The sequence below is a fragment of the Triticum urartu genome, chromosome 5 (genome assembly GCF_003073215.2).
Source record: "Triticum urartu cultivar G1812 chromosome 5, Tu2.1, whole genome shotgun sequence".
NCBI lineage: Eukaryota > Viridiplantae > Streptophyta > Magnoliopsida > Poales > Poaceae > Triticum > Triticum urartu.
Window position 1 is genome coordinate 413,982,625 of NC_053026.1, and position 19,140 is coordinate 414,001,764.

Below are 19,140 nucleotides of genomic sequence, written 5' to 3' on the forward strand. Positions count from 1 at the left end.
GCCCGGTCCTTGTTGAAGGTTAAAACAACACTAACTTGACGAAATATCGTTGTGGTTTTGATGCGTAGGTAAGAACGGTTCTTGCTCAACCCGTAGTAGCCACGTAAAACATGCAACAACAAAGTAGAGGACATCTAACTTGTTTTTGCAGGGCCTGTTGTGATGTGATATGGTCAAGGCATGATGCTATATTTTATTGTAGGAGATGATCATGTTTTGTAACGGAGTTATCGGCAACTGACAGGAGCCATATGGTTGTCGCTTTATTGTATGCAATGCAATCGCCCTGTAATTGCTTTACTTTATCACTAAGCGGTAGCAATAGTCGTAGAAGCAATAGTTGGCGAGACAACAATGATACCACGATGGAGATCAAGGTGTCGCGCCGATGACGATGGTGATCATGACGGTGCTTTGGAGATGGAGATCAAGGGCACAAGATGATGATGGCCATATCATATCACTTATATTGATTGCATGTGATGTTTATCCTTTATGCATCTTGTTCTGCTTGATTGACGGTAGCATTATAAGATGATCTCTCACTAAATTTCAAGGTACAAGTGTTCTCCCTAAGTATGCACCGTTGCCAAAGTTCGTCGTGCCGAGACACCACGTGATGATCAGGTGTGATAAGCTCTATGTTCATATACAACACAGAAATACTCGGGTTAAACTTGACGAGCCTAGCATATGTAGATATGGCCTCGGAACACAGAGACCGAAAGGTCGAGCGTGAATCATATAGTAGATATGATCAACATAGTGATGTTCACCATTGAAAACTACTCCATCTCACGTGATGATCGGACATGGTTTAGTTGATATGGATCACGTGATCACTTAGATGATTAGATTGATGTCTATCTAAGTGGGAGTTCTTAGATATGATTAATTGAACTTTAATTTATCATGAACTTAGTACCTGATAGTATTTAGCTTGTCTATGTTGTTGTAGATAGATGGCCCGTGTTGTTGTTCCGTTAAATTTTAATGCGTTCCTTGAGAAAGCAAGGTTGAAAGATGATGGTAGCAATTACCACTACTAGGAAAAGGGCTAAAGATGAAATTGACACTAATGGCGCATTGTACATGTGGTGCGCCATTACTAAATACTAATGGCGCACCATGTGTTGGTGCGCCATTAGTGTGCAAATACTAATGGCGCACCACATCCATGGTGCGCCATTAGTAAAAAAAATTAATTTTTTTTCAAAACTACTAATGGCGCACCGTGGGAGTGGTGCGCCATTACTAGTTGAACTAGTAATGGCGCACCATGCCACAGTGCACCATGCCACCTGCCCATGGTGCGCCATTACTATCTTCCCACCTTCAAAATTCAAAATAAGTCAAAAAATAAAAAATTTACTAATGGCGCACCTGCCCATGATGCGCCATTAGTACTTTCCGCCTTCAAAATTCAAAATAAATCAAAAAAATTAAAAAAAAAGTTAGTAATGGCGCACCTGCCCACGGTGCGCCATTACTATGTCGTATATATGGCTGGGCGTGGTCCTCTCCTCCATACCTCTTCATTCTTCTCCTCCACTCCACCTCTCCTCCACTCCATCTCCTCCTCTCCTCCACTCCATCTTTCCTTCCCTCCTCCACCATACTACCCTCCTCCTCTCCGGCGACCTCCTCCTCTCTGGCGACCTCCTCCTCCTCTCCGGCGACCTCCTCCTCCCTCCTCTCCTCCCCTCCCCTCCCCTCACGGTTTCTCCTCCCTCCTCTCCGGTGAGCTCCTCCTCCCTCCTCTCCTCCCATCCCCTCATGGTTTAATTTCTCCTTCCTCCTCTCCAATGCTCCGTTGAACTCCTCTCCGGCGACCTCCTCCTCCTCCTCTCCGGCGATGTAGGCGAGCGCCTCTCCGGTGACCTCCTCCTCCTCTCCGGCGAACTCCTCTCTGGGAAAAGAACACGGCAAAAGAATGTACAAGATCCAAAAACAGGAACAAAATTTGAAATAATATCGTGCCAAAAAACGAGCAAAAAAACGAGCAAAAAATGGGCAAAAAAATCACGATCCAGATCCAAATTCAAAATTCAAAAATAGCAATGGCGCATGGTGGGGGTTAGACGGTGCGCCACTACTATTTTCCCGCCTTCAAAATTCAAAAATACTAATGGCGCACCAGTGGCCTATACTAATGGCGCACCAGTGGCCTATACTAATGGCGCACCAGTGGTGCGCCATTAGTAAAAAATACTAGTGGCGTGATACTAATGGCGCACAAGTGATGCCCCATTAGTAGGCAAAACTGGTGCGCCATTAGTAGCCCTTTTCATAGTAGTGTACACGGAATGGGTCTGTAACTTGAGGATTATCCTCATTGCTGCACAGAAGAATTACGTCCTGGAAGCTGCTCTGGGTGCCAAACCCGCTGCAGGAGCAACGCCAGATGTTATGAACGTCTGGCAGAGCAAAGCTGATGACTACTCAATAGTTCAGTGTGCCATGATTTACGGCTTAGAACCGGGACTTCAACGATGTTTTGAACGTCATGGAGCATATGAGATGTTCCAGGAGTTGAAGTTAATATTTCAAGCAAATGCTCGGATTGAGAGATATGAAGTCTCCAATAAGTTCTACGGCTGCAAGATGGAGGAGAATAGTTCTGTCAGTGAACATGTACTCAGAATGTCTGGGTACCATAACCACTTGACTCAACTGGGAGTTAATCTTCCTGTTGATAGTGTCATTGACAGAGTTCTTCAATCACTGCCACCAAGCTACAAGAGCTTCGTGATGAACTATAGTATGCAAGGGATGGATAAGACGATTCCCGTGCTCTTCGCAATGCTAAAAGCTGCGGAGGTAGAAATCAAGAAGGAGCATCAAGTGTTGATGGTCAACAAGACCACCAGTTTCAAGAAAAAGGGTAAAGGGAAGAAGAAAGGGAACTTCAAGAAGAACAGAAAACAAGTTGCTGCTCAAGAGAAGAAACCCAAGTCTGGACCTAAGCCTGAGACTGAGTGCTTCTACCGCAAAGGGACTGGTCACTGGAAGCGTAACTGCCCCAAGTATTTGGCGGATAATAAGGATGGGAAGGTGAACAAAGGTACATGTGATATACATGTTATTAATGTGTACCTTACTAAAGCTCACAGTAGTACCTGGGTATTTGATACTAGTTCAGTTGCTAATATTTGCAACTCGAAACAGGGACTACGGATTAAGCGAAGATTGACTAAGGACGAGGTGGCGATGTGCGTGGGAAATGGTTCCAAAGTCGATGTGATCGTCGTCGGCACACTACCTCTACATCTACCTTCGGGATTAGTTTTAGACCTGAATAATTGTTATTTGGTGCCAGCATTGAGCATGAACATTATATCTGGATCTTGTTTAATGCGAGACGGTTATTCATTTAAATCTTAGAATAATGGTTGTTCTGTTTATATGAGTAATATCTTTTATGGTCATGCACCCTTGAAGAATGGTCTATTTTTAATTAATCTTGATAGTAGTGATACACATATTCATAGTGTTGAAGCCAAAAGATGCGAATTGATAATGATAGTGCAACTTATTTGTGGCACTGCCGTTTAGGTCATATTGGTGTAAAGCGCATGAAGAAACTCCATTCCAATGGACTTTTGGAATCACTTGGTACTTGCGAACCATGCCTCATGGGCAAGATGACTAAAACGCCGTTCTCCGGAACAATGGAGCGAGAAATAGATTTATTGGAAATCATACATACTGATGTATGTAGTCCAATGAATATTGAGGCTCGCGGCGGATATCGTTATTTTCTCACCTTCACAGATGATTTGAGCAGATATGGTTATATCTACTTAATGAAACATAAGTCTGAAACATTTGAAAAGTTCAAAGAATTTCAGAGTGAAGTGGAAAATTATAGTAACAAGAAAATAAAGTTTCTACGATCAGATCGTGGAGGAGAATATTTGAGTTACGAGTTTGGTCTTCATTTGAAACAATGCGAAATAGTTTCGCAACTCACGCCACCTGGAACACCACAGCGTAATGGTGTGTTTGAATGTCGTAATCGTACTTTACTAGATATGGTGCGATCTATGATGTCTCTTACTGATTTACCGCTATCATTTTTGGGTTATGCTTTAGAGACAACCGCATTCACGTTAAATAGGGCACCATCTAAATCCATTGAGACGACGCCTTATGAACTATGGTTTAGCAAGAAACCAAAGTTGTCGTTTCTTAAAGTTTGGGGATGCGATGCTTATGTGGAAAAGCTTCAACCTGATAAGCTCAAACCCAAATCAGAGAAATGTGTCTTCATAAGATACCCAAAGGAGACTATTGGGTACACCTTCTATCACAGATCCGAAGGCAAGAAATTTGTTGCCAAGAATGGATCCTTTCTAGAGAGGGAGTTTCTCTCGAAAGAAGTGAGTGGGAGGAAAGTAGAACTTGATGAGGTAACTGTACCTGCTCCCTTATTGGAAAGTAGTCCATCACATAAATCGGTTCCTGTGACACCTACACTAATTAGTGAGGAAGCCAATGATAATGATCATGAAACTTCAGATCAAGTTACTACCGAACCTCGTAGGTCAACCAGAGTAAGATCCGCACCAGAGTGGTACGATAATCCTGTTCTGGAGGTCATGTTACTTGACCATGATGAACCTATGAACTATGAGGAAGCGATGACGAGCCAGGTTCCACAAAATGGCTTGAGAACAAATGTGGACTTTGGTTGACTTGCCCGATGATTGGCAAGCCATCGAGAATAAATGGATCTTCAAGAAGAAGACAGACGCTGACGGTAACGTTACTGTCTACTAAGCTCGACTTGTTGCGAAAGGTTTTTGACAAGTTCAAGGAGTTGACTACGATGAGACCTTCTCACCAGTAGCGATTCTTAAGTCCATCCGAATCATGTTAGCAATTGCCGCATTTTATGATTATGAAATTTGGCAAATGGATGTGAAGACTGCATTCCTGAATAGATTTCTAGAAGAAGAGTTCTATATGATGCAACCTAAAGGTTTTATAGATCCAAAGGGTGCTAACAAAGTGTGCAAGCTCCAGTGATCCATTTATGGACTGGTGCAAGCCTCTCATAGTTGAAATAAACGTTTTGATAGTGTGATCAAAGCATATGGTTTTATACAGACTTTTGGAGAAGCCTGTATTTACAAGAAAGTGAGTGAGAGCTCTGTAGCATTTCTAATATTATATGTGGATGACATATTGTTGATTGGAAATGATATAGAATTTCTGGATAGCATAAATGGATACTTGAATAAGAGTTTTTCAATGAAAGACCTCGGTGAAGCTGCATATATATTGGGCATCAAGATCTATAGAGATAGATCAAGACGCTTAATTGGACTTTCACAAAGCACATACCTTGATAAATTTTTGAAGAAGTTCAAAATGGATCAAGCTAAGAAAGGGTTCTTGCCTGTGTTACATGGTGTGAAGTTGAGTAAGACTCAATGGCCGACCACTGCAGAAGATAGAGAGAAAATGAAAAGTGTTCCCTATGCTTCAGCCATAGGCTCTATCATGTATGCAATGTTGTGTACCAGTCCTGATGTGTGCCTTGCTATTAGTTTAGTAGGGAGGTACCAAAGTAATCCAGGAGTGGATCACTGGATAGCGGTCAAGAACATCCTGAAATACCTGAAAGACTAAGGATATGTTTCTCGTTTATGGAGGTGACAAAGAGCTCGTCATAAATGGTTACATCGATGCAAGCTTTGACACTGATCCGGACGATTCTAAATTGCAAACCGGATACGTGTTTATGTTGAACGGTGGAGCTGTCAGTTGGAGCAGTTCTAAACAAAGCATCATGGCGGGACCTATGTGTGAAGCGGAGTACATAGCTGCTTCGAAAGCAGCAAATGATGGAGTATAGATGAAGGAGTTCATATCCGATCTAGGTGTCATACCTAGTGCATCGGGTCCAATGAAAATCTTTTGTGACAATACTGGTGAAATTGCCTTGGCAAAGGAATCCAGATTTCACAAGAGAACCAAACACATCAAGAGACACTACAATTCCATCCGCGATCAAGTCCAGGTGGGAGACATAGAGATTTGTAAGATACATACGGATCTGAATGTTGCACACCCATTGACTAAGCCACTCTCACGAGGAAAACATGATCAGCACCAGGACTCCATGGGTGTTAGAATCATTACTGTGTAATCTATATTATTGACTCTAGTGCAAGTGGGAGACTGAAGGAAATATGTCCTAGAAGCAATAATAAAGTTATTACTTATTTCCTTATTTCATGATAAATGTTTATTATTCATGCTAGAATTGTATTAACCGGAAACATAATATATGTGTGAATACATAGACAAAAGAGTGTCACTAGTATGCCTCTACTTGATTGGCTCGTTGATCAAAGATGGTTATGTTTCCTAACCATAGAACTACAAAAAAAATACACTTCCGTGATGATACGTGTTTGTCACAGTAGGTCGCGTTTTTTGTCATGCATGTACATCCATGACAAATTTATGACAGAATCAAGAGAGTCATACCTGTGCTGTCGTAGAAGTGTTCCATGACATTACCAAAATTATCATCACGGAAGTGTCCACTTCCATGACGATAAATCGCGCGTCACAGAAGTGCTTTCGTCAAGGGTGACCGACACGTGGCATCCACCGTTACAGAATGCCGTTAAGCTATCGGGTCGAGTTTTGGATCCGATAACCCGTTAACAGCCCCGACCAATGGGGATTTTCCACGTGTAAAATCATCATTGGCTAGAGGAAACACGTGTCGGCTCATCGTCGGGACAGATGTCATCCACTCACTGGACAGAAGGCGCCTATGATACGTCGACACGTGGCACGGCCCAACAAGTTTAAATGGGTCGGTCCAACTAGAAGCCCACACGATTTTGCAGACCATAACGGGCCGGCCCAGCTAAAGGCCCACGAAATTTTGTGGACCATAATGGGCTGGCCCAGCTAAAGGCCCACAAGATTTTGCAGGCCATAATGGGCCGGCCCAGGTAAAGGCCCACGAGATTTTTTTGTGCCATAATGGGCCGGCCTAGGTAAAGGCCCACAAGATTCTTGCGGGTCATAATGGGCTGGCCCAGCTAAAGGCCCACAAGATTTCGCCGACATTAATGGGCCAGCCCAGCTGTAAGCCCACAAGATTTTAAGGACCCTAGTAGGCCAGCCCATTAACTGTCTGCCATGTTTTGGGCCAAATGCCGGCCCATATTTGATCCGGTCCATTAATGGCCAGCCACGCTCCGGGCCTAATAGTGGCCCATATGAGATCCGGCCCGTTAAAAGCCTACCACGTTCTCAAATTACGGCCCAGATCAGGTCCGACCCTTTAAGAGGCTTTTGGCTCAATTATGGCCCATATCAGATTCGGCCCGTGAACTAGACACTATGCTTTTGGGCCCACTTGCTAAAGGCCCACTTAGTAATTCGGCCTGATATTAGTTTTGGCCTGTTAAGGGCCCGTTTAACATTTCGGCCCTATATTAAATTTGGCTTGTTAAAAGCCCGTCATATAGTTGGGCCTAACTATGGTCCGGTTTGCATCCGACCTGCTCGCAGCCGATATCTGATTGGGCCAAACAAGGACCCAGACAATTTTGGCCTGTTAAAAGCCCGTGATTTGATTCGCACAATCATGGGCCGGGGTTCATTTCGGGCTGCTGCGTAACTAGTAGGAATTAAGAACAAACCTACTCTATACAATAAAGAAATTATGGCATAGTAACTAAGAATAAACCTACACTACACAATAAAGGATTTAAGGTATATTACATCCACTGAGCATCAAAGTTCGCCATCAGTGATCATAAAGCTCAACGAAGAAGCATATTACAAAAACTGGGCACCATTGCAGCATAACAAAATAATACTGAACCGAGACCACTTCCAAGACAGTTCAAGAAAGGTTAGCCTTGCGGGGGAACTGCTGCGCAAGCTGCTGAGCAAGGCTGTGAGACCGGCCTAGCATGTCGGCCATAGCTTCCAGGTGTAGCTGTTTAGCGATGAGGTTCTCATTGGTGTTCTCCGCAATCTTTCTTAGAGATAGGACTTCAAGTCGAAGTTGAGTTGCAGAATGCCTTTCTACTAGAACTTGGGACTGAAGAAGTCGAACTGATTCAGACAACAAATTCTGTGAGCTTGTCTGACTATTAGTCTCAAGTAACTTGAACACTGCATCATGACAAGACTTTGGGGTTGTCTCGCTATCTTCAAGATGTTTTGCCTTCTTTGCTGCAATATATGTTGGGTTTGTCTCACAGCCTTCAGCAGACTTGTGCATGCCATCAGGCATATCACCCTGAAACAAAGCAGAGAGATGACATGTTTTGCACGTGTATAAACAAAGATGATAACTGTTCTGTCAATTCTATCCAATTTCAAATTAGAAAATAAAGAGTATGTTCAAAATATCAATAGCATAATTTGGCATTGTTCATAATGCGGGGAGCTTCACCACACTACTGGATTACCATGTCAACATAACAAGCATAGATGAAGGGCAAAGAAAATCATTGTATCTATTTTGGATAATGTGCATGGCATGTTGTTCATATCATCAGCCACATCAGTAAGATAAAACAGGAGATGACAAGGTGCAAACGTGGGATGCTTCACCACACACTGGATTATAGATCCACAAAAACAAGCATACATATAGGGAATATTAAGTAATGTGCATGGTATGAATAAGGAATTTGGTATTACAAGTAAAACTTAGAACTTACGGTTCTTACGAACATGCATTTTGGTAGAAACAACAAACTAAACAGCAGTAAACGATAGGGAGTATGAGAAAATTAAACAGCAGTTGAGGATAAAGGCTTTAGAAGGACTGACTTACATTAACAGTTAACACCGGCTTTATAATGCCCCTCTCCATGGCAAGGGAAGGATAACTCAAGAATTTCAGCACAGAATCTTCTTCATAAGCATTGCCTGTACTCTACATTTTGTAGAGAGTAATTATAGATATGATAATATTGGAAGGGATAGAGGATAATGAAGATAAGATGCAGATTGATGCTACATAATCAACTACCAATCCCTGTAAGTACATGCGTTACAAGACAAAATGTACTGACAAGAGCAATGGGCTACACTTCTGCACTGTCATTGTCTGTGTATTCTACTTGTTGGTAAGATTAAATATAGATCTGATATTTTTTAGTAAATGGTGGGCGAGGGAGATAAGATGCAGAATGCTACAAAATGAACCAATCCCTCTTCCCATAATACAAGAGTGTTTTGAACAATGGTGTACTGTACAAAACATTCTTATATTATGGGACGGAGGGAGTAGCTGTTAATGTAAGTATAGTGATAGACCACGTCCAGTCCTGACAAGAGGACTGCAGAGCTAAACCTCTTCAAAAGCATTGGGTTGATTCTAAATTTATGTAAGAGTCCATACAAATCTTATAATGTCCACCAAATGGATGATTACGAGGCTAACATGTGTAGTGATGCTACATAATCAAACAACTATGAAAGTAAGTATGGTCATACAGGGCAAGAGGTACTCACAAGAGCAATGCAGTGTGCAGTATAGTTGTGAGATTCTGTGGTCCCTTGAGAACGAATGTTCTTCTGCTAACAGTTTTCATACAAGTGAGACATTAAGGCAAATGCAGAAATGTAGTTCAAATTGTGATGTGATATCATAGACAGTACCTTACGCTGCAGCCGAGACCAATGTGTAAAAAGATTATTCCAGTCACCGTCGGATAAATGTAGCACCGGAGACTTTACAGAAATTTCGTTCAGAGGCTTGCCATCGAAGTGCGCTTGCCTCAGGTAGGAACGATACTTCATCAACGAGTGCTTGAAAAGCGCAACCAACCCTTGCTCGTCATCACAATCCAGTTTGCACCTCGCCTATTTAAAAGAATGAAATCTTGTGTCTTCTGTCAGCAGAAACATATGCAATAATGACCATGAATAACATTAGTACATTACTTACACGTAAGTTGCGGAGGAAGACTGGAAATTGTTCTGTGTCTGCGGTATAATCTTTCAATGAAGGAAAGATGCGCACAAAGTTCCTGACAACAACATAAGCTTCGTCTTCCAAACTGGGAAGAAATGGAACAGGGTTCCTATTTGCTGGAATTGGGGCTCTCTCTGGTTCGAAAAGGGATTTGGCAACTGGATTTGGTGTACTCTTTGCTAGAATGGGGGTTTTGCGTCGTACAGCTGGTGCTATGTCAACTGGCATAATCATACTGTTTGCTGAGTAGGGGCATCAGAAATGACCAGTGTAGTAGGGCTAGAGTCTGCTAGAGTTGGGGTATTTTGTGGGTCAGGTGATATTGCAACTACACCTAATGGGCTATTTGATTTATCAGGTGCCACTACCTTTTCTAAATACTTTGCTTGTGCTCCTCCACGATCAGCAATCGCCCTCTTCCTTTTGAACGTCTGATACACAAGAACATCATTTGAATGGATAAATATGGTATGATGACAGATGGAATATGTACTGAAAATGGATAGGCAGGGCGTATTCACATACACGATGTGTAAACTAAGCTAATGGCAGTTCAAAAAAGTAGAAGCAATGCAAAGCATCAGTTGCAAGATATGTGCGAGCAATGTAACCTTGGAAAGTTAGAGCAAGTACCTTGATGGGTGAATAAGATAGGGCATCTTCCTCTGACTCCTCCACTAGGGAGCTACATTGACTTAGGTCTCCCTCTAGCTTAGAATCATTGTTAGTACCATATTCTGAGCATGAATCTGTAGGTGGAGAGTGTTTGCATTGCATTGCATCCAGACTTGATTTCAGTCCCTTAATGCCAAGTTTGACAGCCATGGCATTGTTCTGCTTTATTCTTTTCATGCGCACAAGCTCATAATCATTATGATGCTGTTCAGAATCTGAGATTCATGAAAACATAAAAAGTAGTCAGATTATCTATGGAATACATTGTGGTTTCAACTCGGAGAGTGTCTCCCTATAAACCCCTGCATATGCAAAGTTCACCTCCCCAACCGTGCTGACCAGACCACACACATAGATACACACCCGAGCGGCGAACATGCATTTTTGAAACTAATTTAGGAACATTTAGCTGACCAATTAAACAACTCTGTTTTAATAATATCAGATTCGTATTTGAACAACTAAGCTTGTTTAGCTTGATGGGTGGAGCAGTGTTATTATGGCACGAAGCATGTATTCTGATCGTATAGTGATCATAAAAGGGGGAAACTCTAAGCATATATTTTTTTAGCAAAAGAGGGTTTCCCCTCTGATTTCTATTAAAGAAACCACCACGGAACCAACATGATCAATTAAACCCTAAGCATGATAAATTAAACCATATTATGGCTGTGCCATGGCAGATTTGAAGCTGCAAACTGGAGAAATGATATTTAGCATCCATTGTTTGCTTCGAACTAAGAACTAAATTCTAAGAGATGAAAAGAAAGTAGAGTAACCAAGTAAAGATCTATTTTCTGGTTGAGATCAAAAAGTTGAGGAGATATGAAGTACCACCTCTCTTGCGGCGCCATGTAGGCATCAGGGGTGCAATGGCTGTCATTGGCGTTGAAGAAGATCTGCGACGGTAGACGGGTGCATCGGGGGATAAGTCCCGTTGCGGTGGAAGAGAAGGTCGTATGAGCGGCCCCGACAAAGAGGATGACGGCGCCGATGAAGTGAGAGGACGCGATGGAAGGCTATTGGTCCGTCGCCATGGATGAGAAACGTCCATCTCTAGCAGTGGACGACGCAGTCTTGGTAGGCGCTCCGGCATGGTGGAGGACGGTGGCGATGGATGTGGTGGAGGACGGCGGCGATGGATGGGGTGGCAGACGGAAGCTGGTGTGGGAATGGGGTGTTCTAGCGCGGACGGTGTATGAATGGGAAAATGGAGGGAGAGGTACGGGGAACCATGTTTTTGGGACGCGCCTGTCTGAAATATGGGAAAGTTACGAACTTATCGCCCGTTTCAAATTTGGACGTCTCGTCGGTTGGGGATAGGACGGTAATCTCGCATCTCCCAAATATTTGTCGGTAACTATTTCAGGCGAGGAGAGGGTGTTTTGCCGCCCACGGTTGGCACCCACGGTGTATGAACGGGGCTGACAGGTAGGGCGGTTGTGTCACGTCTGATGGAAGTTACACATCTGCCCATATTTAAAATATTAGCCTACATCTATTTCGGACGAGGAGAGGGTGTTTTGCCGCCCACCGTGTATGAATGGGGAATGGACGGAGAAACAGAGGTCTTTCGGACAAGCTTGAATCAAATGAGTTTTGCCGCCCATGTTTGACGCCCACCGTGTCGGAATGGGCTCAGAGGCGGTCGTGTCACGTCTAATTGAAGATACTAACCTACCCCTATTTAGAGCAGTGGAAATCAGGCCGATGGATTGTCCGTGTAATGGGTAGACAGTAATTTCCATCTCCCAAACACTTGGCTTCGGGCAGCCGATGTGGGAGTGGTCATTTTGTTATTTCTTTCGAATTTTGGGACAATAAGAATCCATGTTTACCCTGGCAACTCAATTCGAATCCATTTGGTATTCCTATATGAATCTTTATAAATCATTCTATGTGTTTTTATATATCTTCAAAAGGACGACAAAGATGTATTCCACTGTCATATATGAATATGGTTTACAAATGCCGATACTCAAATTCAGAAACTAGAATCCAGTTTAAGGTGAATTCGAATATTTGGAACACTTCATGTGCAACTCAAATGTCACACGCAGCATAATGTGTACTCCCATTTAGATATGTACACAAGCGATGTATCAAGATTCAAATACCGAGTCAATCAACCAAGAATGTACGGAACTAACAGACATATAAACACTTATAGAGTATATGGATCAATAATATCAACTAACATACATAAGCCAGGCCGTTGTACTTTTTTTGGCTACAACAGCATCCTTTTTTAGCCAGCATCTTGGCCCTTTCCGATGCGTGCCACTTATGGTCCATCTATACTACTATTGCCAAATGCACATTCAGCCCGATTGGCATATTTGTAGGTCTGGCATTGCAATCCAAATGAAATGTCTCCGAGTCTTATCAATTAATACAGACTTGTGCTCAAATAAAATTACAAACAAAAAAACAAAAAAACAATTATTACATGATCTCTAAAACAAATGGTTTGATTGATTACATGAACAGACAACACAAAGGTTATTCAACTATGGAAAGAACATTTCACCTATGATTTACCAAGTAGGAATTTAATTTCCTTTTTTCCTTCAGGACCTTAACAATCTGGTCAGTCTCAGCTTGCTTCGTTTTGAAATCCACCAAATATTTAATGGTTGTCTTGAGTACTGCTTGTGATTGTGCTGTTTGCTTCCTCAACATGTCAACGTCATCTCTAAGTGCAGAAGCAGAATCTCTTTCTACCACTAGTTTAGCCTCTAGAGGATCAGTAGTTGGCAATTCATAATGCACAATTGGGCCGGTGCCACTGCTGTGGGATGATGCAACATCCATGGAAACCTCGCTCTTTGATCTTGGGCTAACCTGTTTTGCCATTAAAGTTCCGATTGGATTCAGAAAAGTTGAAGTTAGCAAAACATCTCAACTAGGAGTTATAACAGCAAACCAGTTAAACAAACAAGGAATTAAAGAATTTCAATTGGATGCTGAAAAGTAGTTATTAACATCATTGTAACCCGCTGTTGCAATAGCAAAGCAGTTAAACAAACAAGTAGATATTTAAGTCAAGGCAAATAGGTAATTCTTAACAGTAAGTATCAAACACATAGATAGGCGCAATCTACAATATGATTAATAGGTTGTGCCATTATGTAATCAGTAGCAAACTAAATTAAGCCAAGCAACGTAATTGAACAATTTTGCAATAAGTGGCTAACTAAAATTCTGAGAAGTAGGTAACTGAACTTACGCTAGTTCTTTGTACAGGCACACTGCAACTTATTTTTCGCTTACAAGGTTGTACGAAGGAGTCCATGGCATCAATTGCTTGGATACGCAATCCCAATACTTCTTTCTTCCCACACTGCATGGGTAAGTCGAATGGTTAATCTGGTAAGATGGTGCGTCCTTGATATGTTATATGAGGACGTGTAGTCAGACTAGTTGTAGCCAAACACATCACACTGGCTTTTACTGTATATTTCATGCGATTACTTTTGGCATATCGAGATCTAAGCAATCTACAATAGGATGAAAAGACTGGCATCCTTCACATTATTGGCGAACTCAGTTCATAGAAACAAGCAATTCAACCATTCTGTGGGTAAATCAAAAGCGCCACTGGAATATTTTTCACTATCCAATCATACACGCAAAAAGGGGCGACGCCACCATAGGGGCTAGTATGGGCGGCCGCCTCAGGTGGCCGGAAAGTGTGCACCTAGTTTGAGTAGTCCAACTTGGCCCACGCTAGTTTTGTTCGTCCCAACGCACGAGCAGGCAATGTAAAAAATGAAGAAAAATGTTTCAATTTGGATGGGCCAATAACATAAGTGCAAGGCAGGCCCTATAGCAGGCTCGCGGCCCAAACGAGCGCCTCCCATATCGATCGACAGTAGGAAAAATCCCAATTCATTCGCTCCAGCCTCCAGTCTGGTTCGCTCCTAACCTAGCCGCCGCTGGATAGACCGACACAACACTTCCTCGCGCCCTCGTTGGAGGGCGGTCGCCGGGCTTCAAGCGAACGAAAGGACAAGAAGATGAAGATCCAACCCTGGGTATAGCCTGCGTGGGAGGCGGGGGCGGCAGCACGGACATGGCATCGAGCTTGCGCAAATGGACAGTCGCAGCTTGCAAGAGTAGCATGTGCAACGAGGAGGTACATCACATCCCTGATTATATCTAATTCAACTCTTCAATTTCTGGCCAATAGTTAAACCTGACGGTGTTGTAAAACTGCTTGTATGTAGGGAATCTATGAGAAAATGAAACCAATTTCTACTTATTTTATAACTCCCCCAATCAATACTAAACTGACTGAATCTGATGTATCTAATCAAGTTTCCAGTGCAAACATACAAGCTCATGTTGTTCTTGAGCCTGAAGTGTCTAATGAACAGACTGCTAATGAAGGATTTGATGCAAACATTTTACATGCTCCTGGTGATGAACATATAGTGTCTAATGAGGGATCTAATGCAAGCATTTTGCAAGCTCATTGAAGGATTTAGTGTCTAATGATGATCTACTATGTTGAGAGAGACAGGGATTTGCAGGCATTGATGATAAGCAAATTATAATGCATTTTCATAGCTTGAGGAAACGTCAAGGCCATCTACCAGAAAGTCCCCGTATCATGACAACATAGCATAAATACTTTTCTAATCTGTTGTTTGAAACTATTAGCATACTTGTGCAGGATAGATATATTGATATGCAGTTTGCGCACTGGTTATACATGCAATTACACTTCGATATTTTCAGTCAGAGAACGAATAAATCAAGCAGGTACAGACCATGTTTGTAGTCCTTGTACACCATGTTGCATTTTGTGTTTTTTGGTGCTTGCATCATTTAGTGTTTATAATCTGAACTACTTTGGATCATTAGCTGGTTTTCAAAGTGCATGTAGCTTGAAATTTCTCAAGTTATGTTGATTTCCGGAGTGCAAGTGCCTTCGTATTTTTTAAGTTAAATGTTCGCCCCTGGTGACTTGAATTCATGGATCAGCCACTGAACACAAATCATACACGAATGCCAGTATGAATTAAATGAAATGCAGGGACTTATGCTAGCTCGTTGTACAGGCTCACTACAGCTCTGCTTGCACTTGGGATGTTCCATGTACAAGTCCATGTTACCACTTGCTTGGATGTGCAGGCCTTGTGCTCCTTGCATCCCCCTCTGCATTTTTGACACAGCGAATGGTTGATCAAATAAGAGGAATCGACCTTGATGTTGTACCGGAGGACATATAATTACAAGGTTATAAGGGTGTGCAGGATGTGTACCAGATCCCGTAGCACCGTCATGCTTTGCTAAAATACGGATTTGCTTGTTTGAGATGATATCTCTAGAAGAAATAAGAGTTAAGGTCAGAGTTGCATAGGCGGGTATGCTAAGAGAGCAGTGAAAGGATATCCAAACATCATCGGAACAGTGCACAAGGGAGTGATGTAGCGACCCGACCCGAATGGGTCAAGTCTCTGTGCTTATGTGTCATCCCTGGATCAGTATGCTGACACACACAGTACTCGAAGGATTTATAACAGAGGTAAATCACATGTATATAGTAACGTAAATACTATTACCTCAATCCATATAGCTGAAGCAACAAGGTTGTGGTTACCCATCAACACCAACGGCAAAGTTGAGTGTAGAAATCGTAACCCTAACGTATCACTTACTCGTCGTAAGAAACCTGCAACATGAGACGTTGCAGCCCGAAACGGGTCAGTACATTGAATGTACTGGCAAATTCACACCATAGAGAAAATGATGAACAATGGCTATCACTATATGCATATTTGGCTGGTGGAAAAGCTCTATGGTTATAATGTTTTTGCGTAAAGCCAATTTTTCCCTACTGCAAAGGAATAAGTTTAATTAAATATCATGGTGGTTGTGAAACATCGAGAATGGTTGACAGCATTCTCAATCCCAATTAAAAATAATTAAAACCCAACAACATTAATTAGAAGTAACATGTTGAGATTCACAATGATATTCAAGTACTAGATACTCAAGTTGTCCATAACCGGGGACACGGCTAATCATGATTAGTTTGTACACTCTGCAGAGGTTTGCGCACTTTTCCCCACATGACTCGATCGCCTCTGTTTGGTTTCTCGCACTACAGGGTGTTTGAGAAGACGGATGACTGAGACATAGTCTTTCAGAAGCACTAGCACCTTACATGTGGGGTAGACCGGTACACCTACATCCCCTACATCTGCTAGTCCACCCCGTAAGAGTTCGCACAACTTAGTAAACTATGCCAGAGCCCATAGTAGCATGTGGCTGCACACGGAAGTTTCTAGCATGAATAATCTTATGATCCCTTTGAGCCTGGGTGGCGGTCCGGAAAAAAACAGGCAAGTCCTGATAGACATCAGGTGCCTCAATCCACCCAGATGTGTGTTTAAGTTGCCACCTTAGATAAACCATTAAAATTAATAAACTCACATCTGTCATGGATATCACTCACCCAATCCACGTCTACTAGCATAGCATGGCATAATAAGCAAACGTAGAAGTAACTCCCAAAGGTTTCATAATAATACAGGTAATAGGTACTACCTCATCTACTTCCCATCCCACAATTTAATTAGATCCTAATCATGCAATGTGAGAGGATTGATCTAATGCAATAAAACATGGTTTGTAGAAAAGGTATGATCAAAGTGTGAACTTGCCTGCAAGGTTGATGAAGATGAATCGCACTTAAAACTCTTGATAGATCTACTCGTCACACTCCGGTCAATCTATCGTAAGCAAACAATAGTAACCACACAATAAGTACTCATCTAATGCACAAGCAAAACTCGAACGAGAGAACGAACCAGAAAGTTCAACTTAAGAACTCCGGTTGCAAAGAAAGAAAGAACCGAACAAGGAAACCGAAAACAAACGGCGGAAGAAACAACTCGGTTCTAGCAAGTTGAAACTAGGTCAAAATTTTACAGTAGCAAAACTTGTTTAAGTTGATTAGATGGAACGGTGGTTTCGAACCAAAACTCCAGGCGCTTGAATCACCTGATTCCGATAAACGGGCGAGAAGATAAACTAGAACGAAGATCGGATCTGAGATCGCGATCGCGGAAATAGATCCGACGAGAAGAAAAAGACGAACGGACGTTCGTTAACCTAGAAGAATCCGGTGATCACGTTCGTTAGGACGAACGGTCCGGCGAACGGTCCAAAAGCAACTAAATCAGAAAAGAAAACGAATCCGATATAGGGTTTCGGAGAAGAAAACCGAAACGAAAAACCGATCTAGAAAACGATTTAGAAGAGAAGAAAAGAATCGGAACGACTTAGAAGAAAACGATCCGAGGAAAAGAGACGCGGGGCAACCTCCGGTGAAGTCTCCGGCGAACGGGGCTCCGGCGGCGGCATGCTAGGGCGGCGGCGGCGTGGGCAAGGTGCGGCGGCTAGTTGCGGCGGCGGCGGCGGCTAAGGCGGCGGCGCGGGTGAGGGGCGTGGGGTGGGGCTGCGCGCTGCTGCTTGCTGCGGCTTTGATTTGATGTGTTTAGAGGGGGGGTGTTGGGGTATTTATATAGGTGAGTGGGGGGTTTACTTGGGGTAGGGGACAAGAAATAGACTAGGAATAGGAAAAGAGTCCTAGTAGAAAAAAGAAAAGAAAACGGAACAAGGAAAGAGCCGGCCTAGAATCCAAAAGGATTCGGCCTAGAGGCGGCGGCGGCTGGCGCTCGCCTGCCTGGCGCATGACGCGCAGGAGGCTGGGCTGGGGTCGGCGGCTGGCCTGGGCCTTGGCCCGGCTGGCCTGCGGTAAGTTCCTGTTTTTTTTTATAAATGGTTCAGCGCGGAGAAAAAAAAACAAAAAGAGAACTAAACGAACTCCGAAAAACCTAAAGTAAATTTTCCCCAACTCCTAAAAATGAGCCGAACAAAATAAAATTTTCTCCGGACCTAAAAAGCAATTTTTTGAAAACGCGCATTTTTCCCTATCCAAATAAAATGCGAATAAACACCGGAAAAATCCAAAATTAATCTATTTATTAAATCTTCATTTTTCCTATATTTTGGGAAAGTCATATTATTCCCTCTCTCATATTTTGATATCGGAAAAATAATTGAAGATGAAATAAATAAATCAAATGATCCTCTTTTCAAATTCGAGAAAACTCTCAAATATGAAAATAACGAAATCTCCAACTCTCTCCGAAGGTGCTTGAGTTGCGTGAAATTTCTAGGATCGACCAAAATGCAAGAAAATAAGGTATGCATGATGATCTAATGTATAACATTCCAAATTGAAAATAAATTCAAAAGAACTTTGAATTTAATTCTTTCAAACTCCCAACTCATATTTCATATAATTTGAAGAAGTCATTTTATCTTCTCTCGTGAAAATCATTGAGTTGCATAAAGTTTCAGAAGTGGAAAAATATTTCCCAATGGAATTCAAATATTTTTCAAACACCCCTTTTCATTTTAAATGGAAGAAGTCATGTCATCTTCTCTCTAGGGTTTTGTGTTGAAAAGAATTT